Below are 14,973 nucleotides of genomic sequence, written 5' to 3' on the forward strand. Positions count from 1 at the left end.
GGGGACCAGTAGTGTTGTCATGCATTTGCATAGTTAGTCGAGATTAAATAATCGAATGTATAGTATTGATCAATCAGTGACGTATGGGAATGATTTGAAATAGAACTTGAGTCTCAATGAGAGAGGGAAGAAATCTCATAGGCAGATGAGTGGAATTTGGTTTTTAGGTGGTCGCTGGTGCAGACATGCAAGTGCATAGTTAGTTGAAATTGCAAGGGTGTATCCCGGTGTGCACGTTATCGACTCCAAGGGGCCTCTCTCACTCTACCCTCTGAGTTTATCGAACGTGACCGTAATAGTTGGACTACGTACGTGCTGTACTCCTTCGTAGATTGACCACGAGTCAAGTTGATTGTTGAATCGAGTGAAACAGCCAAATGGGAAGGATCGCAATGGGTATAACGAATTACAGATTGCGGTTACTCCAGGTCTGTTTTAGTTTACCTTCACATATTTTGTCGAAAAAATAATAAACGATTAAAACAAACTTTCGGAACAATTTTGGAAGCTTGCGGAAAGGAAATTCGGATTATTCGAGTGATTTTTTGGTAATACTATTGTTTAATCAATTTTAACTGATATTGAATCCTCCGATTTATCTGATGCCTTAAAAATCTTCCACGTCCTTTCAGTCATAAGTCACGTTTTGGTTATTTTTCTGGCAAATTATAGGCAGAAATATAATGTTTTTTCGTTTTGTCATTATTTAATCGCTCACGAAGTTTCGTAGTGGTGCGATTACTTCCATGCGTTCTTTTAACAGAAAAAATAGGATAATATAAAAATAGGATAATATAAAAAATAGGACAATGTCATTGAATAATGATCAACCACAAAATAATATTTTTAATATTTTTTCATGTCAATTCCATCGTACGTTTGCCCGAAAAATGAAAAGATGCGCATTTCGGTGGAAACGATCGAAAACATTCTTAAAAGTTTTTTTATCACAATGTACTCCGTTTTGCTTCACGCGCCTAAAAAGTGACTTTCCCGCACAGTGCGACGAAAAATATTGTTTGCAAGTCGTGTAGAAAGTTGTTTTTGACATATGGGATTATACAACTCGCCTTCGGTTCATGCTACAAACCTCCCGCACATCAACAACAACTTTTCCGCACTTGTTACGAAATATACTATTTATTCTTCACTTGCCAGTATTTTTTTCCATTATTTATTTTTATCTGAATGTTGAAGTTAATTATTACCAAATTGAAATTGGATCTCTTGGTTACGTAATCGATAAGAAAACATAATTAATCTCTCGTTAAATCCATTATATTTGATAACGTAATTCGTTTCCTCCCCCAGTGTCGCTCGTGTCGTCTTGATTTCCAAATATTCCAATCTATTGCTGTCACATATATTATTACTATCACTTATAAAATCCAGATACACAGATATATATAATTCCAAATTAGTGGAAACATCATATTTCGGGGTTTCAAACATTTTCCACACACTATACGGAATTAATTCTTCACAGAAATCAGATAGATGGTTTTTTCACTATATATTATAGAATAGTCACAAACTCATCAATTCAGATGTGTAGATGTGAAAATTAATAAAATATATTTATCAGTCATGTGAAAAAACGGTGAAAGATATATATATGTATATATTTTAGGAAATATTAAACCAGAGATGTATCAACTGTTAGATGACAGCCAGATGACTCATACTGATTGAAAAAGAATTCGCCATCCCTCTGAAAATAGGCGTTTTGACGGCAGCACATGGAATGGAAGGAAAAAAAGATCGATTGGTAGTGGGGTTGGTTTTAGTTTTTTGTATGATTTATAATGGGTGCAACATGAATCGAAGGAGGCGGGAGAGGGCACAACACGGGGTTCCCCTAAGCCTTGGGTTCTATTGGTTACTACCTTTAGGGGTGGATTTTTACTCCAACTACCACGAAGAAAAGACTGTACCCGTGGGGAACGAAATAAAATACACATCCGTGCCATTTCCTAACATTGCGCCCATTTCAAAAGAAGCATCTAGCCTATAATAGAAATCCTCGGTTCTTTCTATTTCTCTTCTTGCCATTGGAACATTTTCTTTCAAACATATTCCGTTGCTTCTAATTGTTCTCGTTTAATGTTAGAAAAATAAATTAGAGGAGAAAATATGAACAAGTGTTCAGTATGACATATTTGTTATCATTTTTCTGTCAGGGGTGTTTCTTCAAAATGACCCAGCCATTGAATTTCAATTCGGGAAAATAATAAGAGAAAATTCTGGGCCGTTCTGTTCCAAATAATCAATTACTCTTGTCCGAGAAATTATTCAAAATATAGAGGACTATTTTGAGTATATTATAAGATGAGAAATATTACCGTTTTCAGCCGGTATTTTTTTTGGCAGAAAGTACATAAAATGAATTTTTGATTGGACAATGAAGTCAAGATCACTAGTTTGATAATTGGTTCAATTCTTCTCATCCCTCTGATGAGGTGTTGCATTGTAGTGAGAACATCCATTGTAGGAGAAAAATGAATAATTTTCATCGGAAAACATACAATTTTCCTCTTTACCCGTAAAAGAAACATGCAAAGCAAAATATATTATCTTCACTAATATCACTTCTATCTGTTAAATAATTTATTAATGCTGAGCCACGCCGTCCATCACTCGAGACACTGTTTTAACTGAGAAACTTTTCTTTTACGCGCCGTTACACGTGCGAAGTTGCGTCTCTCTTGTTATATTTCCATTGTTTCTTCTCGTGCGTTGCACTTCCTTCGAGATACCGAACATTTCCTGTTCCCATATTCTTTTGAGAATAAAATTTTTACATTTTAAATGATTAAGTATGTCAATGAGGAAAATCAAACTGATTGGCTTCTGTCAACGCATTCAATTCCGTTAATTTAAAAAATGTTGAAATTTATTATTTAACTCGATAAAAAAGAATGATCTATATCATTTTTTCAACTCAATAACTGTGCAGTTCATCGGACCTTTCAATATTATAATAAATGCTAAATTCTTTCATTGCAACAAAAATAATCCGAAGTAGAGGCGTCAAACTGTCAATGAGTTTTTTTTTTTCATGACACTTTTTAAATGGGTACTTATTCGGTTGGTTAGAGTTATGAACATTAAATCGATTAATCATCTCCATTCATATCGATTTTTTATTGACAAGAACAATTCTTTTATCGCAGATATCCCTATCGAAGGTCTTATAATTTTTTTGGACTCATAACTACACTAATATTATATAATTAGATATGATTTTCAGCTGGGGTTACTCTGCATCGTGAAACACTTACAAAAAGTAGAAAAATATTGCAAATAAAAAATTAATATCAAAGCATTCACAGAATGTAATCGATTCCGACGGCGGTAAAGGGTAGAACGACGACGATGTCAATAAAAAAAAATCCACGAAGTGACATTCCCTCTGTTCTATCATCTTTCTTCTATAATGGATTTTCTATGACTATATCATCGTGCCTATGCGATATTTACGTGTCAGGCTACGTCTGTACCCCAGCGAAATACAGGCATAAGATATTTCGTGAAGATAGATCGATTGGGATTATTTGTAAAATGGTTGCGATGGAATAAATAATGACTGGTTAAATATTAATTGATGGGAAATTTATGAGAAATTGCGCATCTGGTATAAGCCATGAATGTCATAATAATCGCGGACTTTTTGCTGGGTTATATCATGGGTAAATATTTCATTATTGAAATTAATTCTTTCGAATTGCAGAAATCGTATTTCAATGGATGTCTAATTAAACGTATATCCCTGTCCATCTAGTTTCATATTGTCTATCGTAATAGATCGAGAAATAATTCATTAGATTTTTCTATAACACTAGGGCGGTATCAAAGAGACGGTTTTTGAAAAATCACTCGTATCAGTTCTAAACTTTTTGTAAATTAAATTCATCGTGCGTCCACTGATTTTATTGGTTAACAATACAAATGAGAGTTAAAACAAAATCTGCGAATCTCAGATTGCATTTAAAATCCAATCGATATTCGGAAGATCATAATTCAATGCTTACGATCCGCTTAGATGTGGAGATGAAAAAAAAAAGTAAATACTCCCATAAGACTTGCTAATGCCAAATATATTTTCTTGTGGTTAGTAATATTCTTAGCTAAAAAGAATTTTTTTTCTGTATACATATTCCGACTTGTATTAATTAAAAATGTTATCGTTATGATTGTAAAGCGTACTCCGTTAGTGGGTGATATCGAAAGAACGACGGGGAATGCCAAGGTTGGGGAAAACCATGGTTTTGCAAATGACTTTGTAAAGTAAGAGAAGTATTTGAAGTATATGTAGGGGCTTGAGAACTCATCTGTGTGTGGTTTCAGATATTGCAAGGTTTTTCATCACACAATCCCAAGCTTTCAAATAGTGTACCAAGTCGAGTGTACATAACACACCTCACCACAACCCCCTTTCCATCCCCTGTAACGCCACATCCCAGATTTGTATATATATTTCCAATGGTATTAGGCAGTATTCCGTTACACGTCGACAGATGTACCGATTTGGGTGATCTCTCTGAGCGTTGGTGATTTTCTCTTTCTCGCTCTCTCTCTCCCTCTGCTGTACATGAAGATAAAGAGGGGTGGGATAACATTTCGGGGGTGGGTTTAGTTGCAATTTGAAATGGTAGAGAAGCACAGCTGCATTGGGCCACAAGCCCGTGTTAAATGTAGGCAACCTACCGTTTTACCCGGCGGGCATCGATTGATAGTTTGGACAAACGGAGACCTGCATTTGTACCAAGGGGGAGTGATTGAAGGATTCCAGTGGTTTTGTATTCAACCCGTATACAACTTAATCATGATGTTATGGGTTTGAAGAAAAAAACCTATTATCATCACTAAAATGAATGAGAATCACAATAATACGCTGCAATAATCCAATCATACACTCTGAAAAATCTGTCTATAAAGTAGGTTAACGCGATTGGAAATGTAAATTACTTTTTTTAATTTGGAGATTGAGAGGTGCAAACTGATAATTTGAGACGAAATCGTAATTCACGGTTTTAATCCTTCGAGATTGTCCACATGTGTCCCGTACCCGCATTTATTCGAGATGTTTGAGAGTTAGTTGTCGTTGTGGTGGATCAGTTTCTTTTTCTACGAATCTTAGTCTCGAAATTTATTACCGCTTGAAATTTTTTTAATTGTCAACATTTTTCCGCTCCCCTCGTCCTCCCAAGCGAAATTTGTGGAGTAATTTGTGATCAGCCTTGGCTTCCGCGATAATTTTGAAATTTGGGCGATTTTCTAGATTTTTGACATTTTCGGGATGTGCAAAATCTTGTCGCCCCCCGCCCCTCAGGCAAAATTTTTTCAATAATTTGCAACCTCCATTGGTTTCTGCAATGATTCCTGAATTTTCGCGGTTTGGATTTTTTTATATTTTTTTAAGTTTCAAAATTGGAATTTTCGCCTTCTCTCCATTACCTACGCTCCTAGTTCGTACTTCGGCGCGTTGGCGCTTCGGTACCTTAGTAGTGGGGAGCTTCCGGTCCTACGTTACACGGCGCTACCCCCACTCCATGGGTGGGCTATATAAGCTGCTGAACGATACGAACTCAGTCAGTTCGTGCTCGATACGTCTTGAGCGCTGATCTCCATCTCTGATTTTCTTCGTATGCTTTGCTTAACCAGTCTCTCATTTTCTGTACTCTTGACTCTACTGGAGGAAATCCAAGGCATGTCTCTTCTTGAGATATACTAAATGTTAGCCACCTAGTCTATTCGCTACAGCAGTCCGTGATTGCAGATGCCGGAGAAACCAATGATCGGCGCTGATTTACGTGTGCAATTTGAACTTTTACCGGACCTGAAGAAAAATCGTTTATTCTCCCGACATAATGACCTTCTAATAATATAAAGTTCTTCCGCCAGATTTGCTCTGGGCTGAACTTTTCGTGAAACTTTCGTCAATAATTAAGCCAGATGGGATTTCCCTAGTAGAAAGAGGCACAAACCGGATCAGTATCTGATCTCAAATTGGATCAATACTAAACACACGATGGTCCACCATATCGTAACAACACCTGGCCTCTCGTTATCAGATAAGGCTGGTTGATGACGAGTTTCTGGGTTTCTATGACGTCAACTGCAATACAAAAATTACAGAGCAACTCACGTAAAAATCTACAACCATCTTACAAGAAAAAAATCCATCTTTGCTGCTTGATCGCCTTCAGGATGTTTTCCCGTAATCGATTCAATAGAATAGAATCCAATGATCTGTTGAACAATATCCAAAAAATCGATTGCTAATTAACACGAGTATCTTAAAAATTTTAACAACGATTAAATTTCAATTAGGCTTAATTAATACAGGTCCTTAACCTGAGGAGTAAGAAGTTAAGGAAAATATAATTATGGGAATTGATATAATTCATATTTATTTAAACAACTACAGCTAGAGCAATAATACCCAAATACTGAATTTTTTACTTTTGTACAAATAGAAATTTATCAAAAAATTCTAGAATTACATAAAAAAAAATCCCAATACATTATTTCTAGGAAATAGCGGTGCTAGCATGGAAAATTTGTACTTTCTGCCTGGTGGATAGTTTCCACTCCTTTTATTTGTGCTGCATTAATATTACTATTGATAATTTTAATCCATGTATTTATTATCGATGCCATGTTTTTACAAAGCAACTGTCATTCCCCGAAATTCATTCAGTTATATAGATTTCCGTTGGCAAAAACTTGAGATCCGTCTACAATACCCCCAACGGCATTCATAAAGATCCAAGCACCGAAATAGCGATGGTTAATTAATGGATTGGCACGCGAGAGAGTCTAGAGGCCGTTGACGGTGAATTTTTGATCCAGCCTGAGCACACTGAGTCCAACTCTCTCCTCAAGTACCCACACACAATTAAATCAGCCGTCACCTCCTCCCCTCTAACATTTATAGATGTGGAAGCCGCCCAAGAGGAGGAGGAAAGAGACAGCCCTCCGTAGTCTATTGTCGCCAGTGATGTTTTGTCCCGTCAGTCCCAACGCGCAATGCGATATCCACCGGTTCTCCTTTTAAGACCTTGCCGGCACTGAAAAAGCCGCACCGTGAGTCTCGCCATTCTTTATATGTTTCGTTGCTACGACGTGGAAAGCAGGATGAGAGAGGCGAGGGCGATGAAGGAGATGAGAGACTGATTATTAAAACTCGATTTTAGGACTATTTAAAATGCATCAGAGAACACCGCCTCAACAAGGAACCTCTCAATCCCATCTCCTTTCATTTCTTTGTCAAATTAACATCACTCGATATATATATATATATATTATATATATAAATCATTTTGATTTTGCACTCGATATGCATCTTGAGCTTTTTTTTTTTAATATTCAAAGAACCAATAATAATAATATAATTTATACAACCCTCAAGTTAGTAATTGCAGAACATTCAACGGAGTGTTGACAATCGGTGGACCTTATAATCGGTCCATCAAAAATTTATGGTCTTATTTCTAAATGAATATAAAAATTACGGAACACCGCAGAAAAATTCCGCGACTTTAGATAAAAATTACGTGACAGTTCCGTAAAATTTCCGACAGCCACATGTCGCTCCGGAATTACGGAAAATACACGTAATTTTTATTGAATATTTCTCTCTGTGTACAGTCTCTCGTGTGCGACAAAGATAATGCTTGTCGAAACGCTTTGATTATGATTCTAGAAATCGCCATAAATTGCCCTGAAAATAACCTGAAATCTTTCCGGAATATTAGGAGAATTTTTCATAACCAATAAATTGTGATTTTTCTAATACACGATCGTTTTCAAAGGGCCTTCCTCCATAAGAAATTACGGAAGTTCAGTAGAATTGCTCTAAAAATCATTTTTTGCTTTCGTTTATTTGGAGAGATCGATTCTCAATAAACTTCAATGAATATTAATACTAAACAATTGTTTACTCAAGATATTTATTTGATGCTTCAACTCTATGATCACCGTAGAATCCTATGCGTGTAAATAATGCGTTTAAGTAAAATAATAAAGTAAAATAATCGGTAATAATGAGAAATACTGTTCGATACCGAATTAAAACCGTGGCACATCAGTCCCAATTCGTATTCCAAAAGGCTCCCATATTGTAAACCAGTGCTGTCCCCTCAGTTCTTCATAATTTCAGTATTCCGTAACATCATCGCATTATTCTATAACATCAATTCGATAATAATCTGGGATTCTCTACTTGAACTGTTTTAATTGAGTCGTAACACCAATTGATGAGTCCATTTCCTTTTCCTCCAGCTCTATACATTCAGATAAAACTGTTTTATCAATAAATTGACGATTATAATGAGAAATTCGATTCCGCGAAAACATTCACGGAAATCAGGGTCTAGTGAACCGAATCTGAATGATCTTTTTTCACCAATTGACAGTAAAATCGTGTCTGTTTGATAATGTCTCGATCTGAGACCACCGGGTGATATTTAGATTCAATCTCCTGGGGCAAAATTTCCTTATGTTTTTATCAGGCGACATTTACCGCGTCATCAACCCTATCTGACTAGAACTTGATTTGCACTTGCCTTCTCATCAGAGCCATGAGATATCACTCGATCAGTTGCACACCACAAAAACTGGATCAAGATCTGATTATGTGTCGAGTAAGCCTGAAGCAATTTCTACTCGGACAGCCACCTTAACGCCAATTTCTCCACGAGTTTGTAGGAGAGACATGAACATTTCAGTATTACAATTAGTATTTTTAATTCATTATTTTTATGGCCGCTCAATATTCGCATGAGAGTATCTTTTGTCAATATATCCTGAGATATATCGCGATGGGATGTTTGAAAGACACTCAATTCATGGTCAGTTAAACCTCCAATATATATTACCCCACTTTAACTCCTATGCTCCTCTTACCTTCCAAGAGGGGGAAGAGAATTCGTTTTTATTCTGTTCCAGAATAGATGAAAAATATATTTTTGAAAAATATTTATTATGAATTCATGCCTCATCATTAAAATCATTATGAACTTTGCGGTTCGACAGCTTTCAAAGTATAAAGTTTATACCACAACTTCCGACTTCATTTTATTTTCAATTAACAATGTAAGCTTGAAATTTAATTTAACTCTGACCTTTCATCCCGAATTATGCACTGAATTTTGGATTTTTGGTGAAGTTTTGTACCAACAGAATTTATGCTGCAATTGTGAGGCCCTTATTGAAGTCTGATTTATCTACTTTCTGACTGAAAATAGACAATACGTTTTCTGAAGTTGAGGTTGATTTCCCCGAGATTCCACCAAATTATAAATTATAACTGGTTCAGTCAAAGTGGAAAACAATTTTCCGAAAGTACGAGGCAAAAAGTGTGGGAATCACTTGATTAGTTCACCCCAATGTAAGTAACGGTCCGCATTGATACGCACATGTACATACCAGCAAGTGTAGTAAATGGAGTGATTTATTACTTGACCCAGGATACAAGAGGAGAAATTTTATGACATTTCACATACAAGCGACGATTTATAAGTGCTCAGCGAACCTATAGGCGAAAAAGGAAATGAGTAAGAGAATTCAATTTTCAATTATGCATTCATATTCGATTTATTCATTAATATTTATTGAAGCTCGATTTGGTTAAGTATTGCATACAAAAGGAAAATTTAGAAAAAATGGGGGAATGAATGAATCAGCGAAAATCGTGCGAAAAATGTGAATTTTTCGTACGCGTTATGAAACTTTTACTCCGAGTTTCTGCCTAAAGTTTATAAATTGGCAATCCTTCATGGCGACATTATGTGTTATGATAAATTTTATGTAGAACAATTATAATGCACCTCATAGTCTATTTATCATTCATAAGTGATTGAATCGATAAATAATGAAATTGTATTAAAAAAAAGTATAAGAGACTTTTTCTAAAGAATGAGAAGTGGAAGTAATAAATGTGAAAAAAATGTAATTTGGAAAAGAAAAAGCACTAAAATAGTAGTTGACGACTGTGAGTCTCACTGTACTTATTATTACACCCACAAGATATTCTTGATTCCTCCAAGCATTACGGAGTACCACCCCGAGTGGGAAGAGCAGGGTCATAAGTCATTCGCGCGTCGTTAACGCAAAAGAGCGAGAGACGTGAAACTCGGCTCACGGAGAATTTCGAACAAAGGGAGAGAGGAGGAACGGGAAAATTCTCATCCTTACGTCCATTCCCGAGCATGTGCCACTCATTCCCCCATGTAGAATAAGAGAGATGCTCCGTCATTTTGGTGGTGGAGCGATCATGGCGGCGTTAAATTTTCAGTGCCTCAAGACTTTCTCCATACAGAGGGTCAACAAAACTTCCAAAAAACCACATTATATTTATATACTTACCTCTCCTCTCCTCGTTCGTTGGGCTTCTGGTAATGCAGCCTCCTGTTCATTTCGCTTTCCATTTCCACGCGGTCGTTGTCACCACGACGATTTCTCACAACTCAAGTGCATAGAGCTGAATATCAAGCGTCCACGCTCGTCACGCACATGCTACAACCCGACCTTTTGCATCAAAAGCTTTTGTTTATGACCCGAGGAGATTTATAGGCACTGCCGAGTCGTTGTATACTGTGCAGTATAAGCGTACCAGAGGCGGTTTATCCGTACACTGGCATCTATAACCACCCACTGAATTGTTGGAACATAATGAATTTTCCATTTTTCTTCTTCATCTTTTGAGATCTTTATGTGGATGGAATGTTGAGTTTTAGCGTGAGGTGATAACACATGAGGGAGTTATTTTTATCCAACATCTTTCGACGTAATAAAATATCAATTTATTGATTTCCTCTTTTTCATACTTTTCTCTAGTTTTTTACAACCCTTGAGTGTTTTGGTATATTGTTATGGTGAGAATTAACAAATGGAGTAGAAAATATCCCACACTCTCCTTACGAGTTGATTTGCTTGTAAACGGAAAAAGTTATAAATGAAATTTGTCTTTGAAAACACTTTTTTCAGAAAAATATAAATATAATAATTTATTTCTGACATTCACCAAGAAGAATTACGACAATAAAAATTAAGATTAGTATCAAGTGCGGAAAACGCCACGGGATAGAATAATTAATTGTAAACTTTTCCCTGACCCTCAATAATTGTGCAGGGTATTGGCTCCAGAGGCATTTTAATTCAGACATTGCAATAAACATTAACTTTAAATTTACTTCGACGTGTTGTAATTGCGTAGGACAGTGGCAATTCAGGAATGCTTGCAAAAAGTGAAATAAAAATTCCATACGTTGAGTAAAAGTTGTGCGAAAAATATACTCATTTTTTACAGTCTTTTGTCATTTTTATTACAATTTTCGTAGAAACTCCTGTATTGCTATTATAGTATACCATATACGATTACAAAACATCAGAGTAAAAATTATGAAACGTTCAGTAAAAAATCGGAAAAATTTACTGGACGTTTCTCGATTGTTCTCCGTAATATTCTTAAAAGATATTTTTACATGTGAATTATTTTTTTCGAAACTGGAATGTCTCCTTGATATAAATGGAACATCTCAACAAGAAAAAACTTTGAAAGGCAGAAATAATCAAAAATTTTAAATTAAAGATTCAAAACGATTTTTTGTGGATAACTGAAAAATCCGTGCTGCGAGCAAATAAAAAACTGGAAATTTTCATTTGATTTCACGCCCATCTCATTATAATAAACAACTAAACTGTCTTTAATATCGGTGGATCTTAATGGCCTCTTGAATTGGGCGTTGTTCTCAGCATTCCTAAAGTACGGACTCGACTAGCCATTACTACTTTGGAAGGAAGAAGATTAAGATAATCCAAAGGTAAAAATCATCAGATCTCTTCATCAATAAAATGCAAAAAAAATCACCCACTACAATCTATTTTCCCTCCCCTTCATCCCTTGCTGATAAACATTCAACAATTTTTCGCTCATAATCATAAAGTTGCAATCTTTCTTCTTCGTTTGTTTTTTTCACGACGCCAACGACATATGAACAGATCTTCGTGGCTCCTTCCACTCATTCACTCATTGAAAATTGACTGCCCCCTCCCTGTGGCATTCTCCCCCATCTTAGAGTCCTTCTCACCAACTCGAATCTCCACTTTTCCTTCTTCGTTGGACTTTACTCGAGTTAAGTTGATCAGTGTGGCCATCTCACTTCAACAACTGGCTTTCAACCATCGGATTGTCCCCACTCCTTGAATTTTCAACGAATGGCAGAAGTGTGGTGGGGATGCTGAGGTTTACCCACGGGCGTGGCTCTTCATAGTCCTCGTGTATTCCACTCAGTACACGCCCATTTGAGTTTCACCTTTTCTCCCCCTCATTCCAACCAGTGCAGCTTTGCCTTTTTACCATTTGATCGTCAAATGTTTTTCGCCACGGATTATGACGCGGTCTGCGCGATTATGACCACCGGTATCCTACGCTCCCTCACCGCTAAATCTATATACGTGTCGTGTGTACACCAGGCATACATATGTACATATATATAAGACACTTTTTCCGGCTAATATGTATGCTGGGATTTGTCGTTTTATGTTTCTTTTTAAGAGAGTGGGGTTTGTTTTTCCAGGGTTCTTGACTGTGATGGGTTGAGTCAGCTCTATGAAACTATATGGGGATTAGGTTTACGCAGCTTTCTGTATTTTCGTGTGCTATGTCATTATTTTTTTTACAAACTTTAGTCGCTGAGTTTTTATCTCCTTTCGTTTGGTATTTCTACCTCGTGGACAATTTCGCGCAGATTTACGCATAAAGCGGAATTCAACAAATTTAGCATGATTTTTTTTTTAACATACAGTAAATCTCACTACTCACCTCATATTAATATTTCAAGGAGAGAACAATTGGAATTCTTTAAGAATAATGCGTTGTATAGTGATCGAAATCCATTTATTATTCATGTTTTTCATGCAACTTTTAATATGCTTCTGCATTATTGCACTGAGAAAAAAAATTATTTTTGCCAAGAATATTCTCTTCCCACAAGTAAATCTGGCGATCACTGTATAAATACTCCCATAAGACTTACTAATGCCAAATATATTTTCTTGTGGTTAATAAATATTCTCGACTAAAGAAAATTTTTTTCTCAGTGTACGGCGTTGTGATACAGTCGATGAAACAATATGTGCATTTAATAATTCAAAAACAATTTCCACAGCGATTACGCCGAGGCAAAAATCCTAAGAGTGTCCTTAATATTTACAGAATAATACAATTACATACAATTTACGATGCACCTTAAGCCTGCGCTTCTGTCCTATAAAAATTTCAACACCTTTGCCGACGATCCCAATAGTTTAATACCTGCCAGTTAATTAATACAAATGCCCCCAGCAATTCGGTAGTTTACTCAGAGCCACTTAGTATATTCAATGAGCGTTCGACCCCCAACATCATTTACCCGTAATTAAAGTTGAACTCGTCCCCTTTTTCCTCAGAGGTGCAGAAATTGATCGAGCTAATTCTAGGTCTTTTTCTTCAAAATGATTATCGCATGAACACATAACAAAATATTTCCCCATCACGCACACACATATCAACACGCACACACACACATATACGAATACTTTATACCCTTTCGACCATAAACTAACACATATACTATGAAAATAGCTCGCACGGACGCTCTGGGCGTCGCTGTGACACTCTGCGCGCGAAGGATGACGATGTTGAAGAAGCCTTGCGCGATATCAGAGGTTATTTGTGCTTGTGTGTGCCTGTGCACAACGACACATGCATTCGTCAAAGTAGTGGAAGTAGGGATGACTTGGAAGGGTGGATCTTGCGAGTTGTCTAAGAGGAAATATAGTGGGAGAATGATGAAAAGTGGGGGCGATTGAGGCGGGGCTTAGTCAATCGTGTTGTCTCCCCTATCACGCTATTCCCGACTGAGATCAACGCGCCGTGTCAATGCGCGTTGATTTTTCACGCCAATACTATTTATTCTACATGCTTTTATTTTTCCTCTTCGTACTCATCCTCCCGAGATTTATGACAATAGGATATATTATTATATTGATAAAAATTGTAACAGTCATCTCATTGCGCAGAACTATTTACTAATTGTCATTCGCTGCTCGGATTAGTTCTAGGATGACTGGATACTCGAGTCATTGATTAATCACGAATCGTAATTAACGTAGAAACAGTGGCAGTGTGAATTTCAGTAGCAGTTTTGAATAATAAAGTCCAGTGATAATGGAGTCACGTTATCGGCGGAATATTGGTGGACAGATACTTGTAAACTGTAGAAAGTAGGGATGACTCTGGTGTTAATGGGCGTACTCGTGGTTAACACCCTTAATACCAATGGAGTGGGTATCAGCAGTGGGGATAACATCGGGATTAATCGTGTATTTTCGGTCCACGAGTCGTGATCCCCTCTCAATACATATAAAAAAATCTCCATCAAGCGCAACCCATTGACGAGAGGAAGATGGTGAAAAGTGTGGTGGGATGAGTGAGTGGTGATGTTCAGAGAGAGGGGTAAAGGTAGCGTTGGAAAAGGCGTCGCGTTCAACGCCACCAGGATTGGTGGTGGAACGCCAATCGGGGCGTCGAGCCCTCATTATCGCCCAAGCTACGGACAGTAGGAGAGGTCCAAGTCGTTCACATTCGGCCTCCCTTGGTGTATATGTGTTGATAGGTAGTGGGGATAAGTTGAGAGACAGAAAGAGCTTTCCCCCGCCCTTTCCCCCCTTCACGCCCCACTATATGATGTCGACGGTGTCAGCAGCGCCGACTTTAGGTAGCAAGGAGAGGTAAGTGAGCGATAGGGGAAGGGAGGAGGAGCTCTGGCTAAAGTTTCTATCGCAGTCTTTACGTTGCTGGCCCCTAGCATTCACGCCTACAACGTTTTCGTGCGCCCGCTCAGTTTTCTGTAGTACTACTCTCCACCCCTACTCCTCCCCCCTCTTCCCTTTCCTCCTGTCAGCTCCCTCTCCCTGCCCCCCCCC

The sequence above is a fragment of the Fopius arisanus genome, unplaced genomic scaffold (genome assembly GCF_000806365.1).
Source record: "Fopius arisanus strain USDA-PBARC FA_bdor unplaced genomic scaffold, ASM80636v1 scaffold00051, whole genome shotgun sequence".
Classification (NCBI taxonomy): domain Eukaryota; kingdom Metazoa; phylum Arthropoda; class Insecta; order Hymenoptera; family Braconidae; genus Fopius; species Fopius arisanus.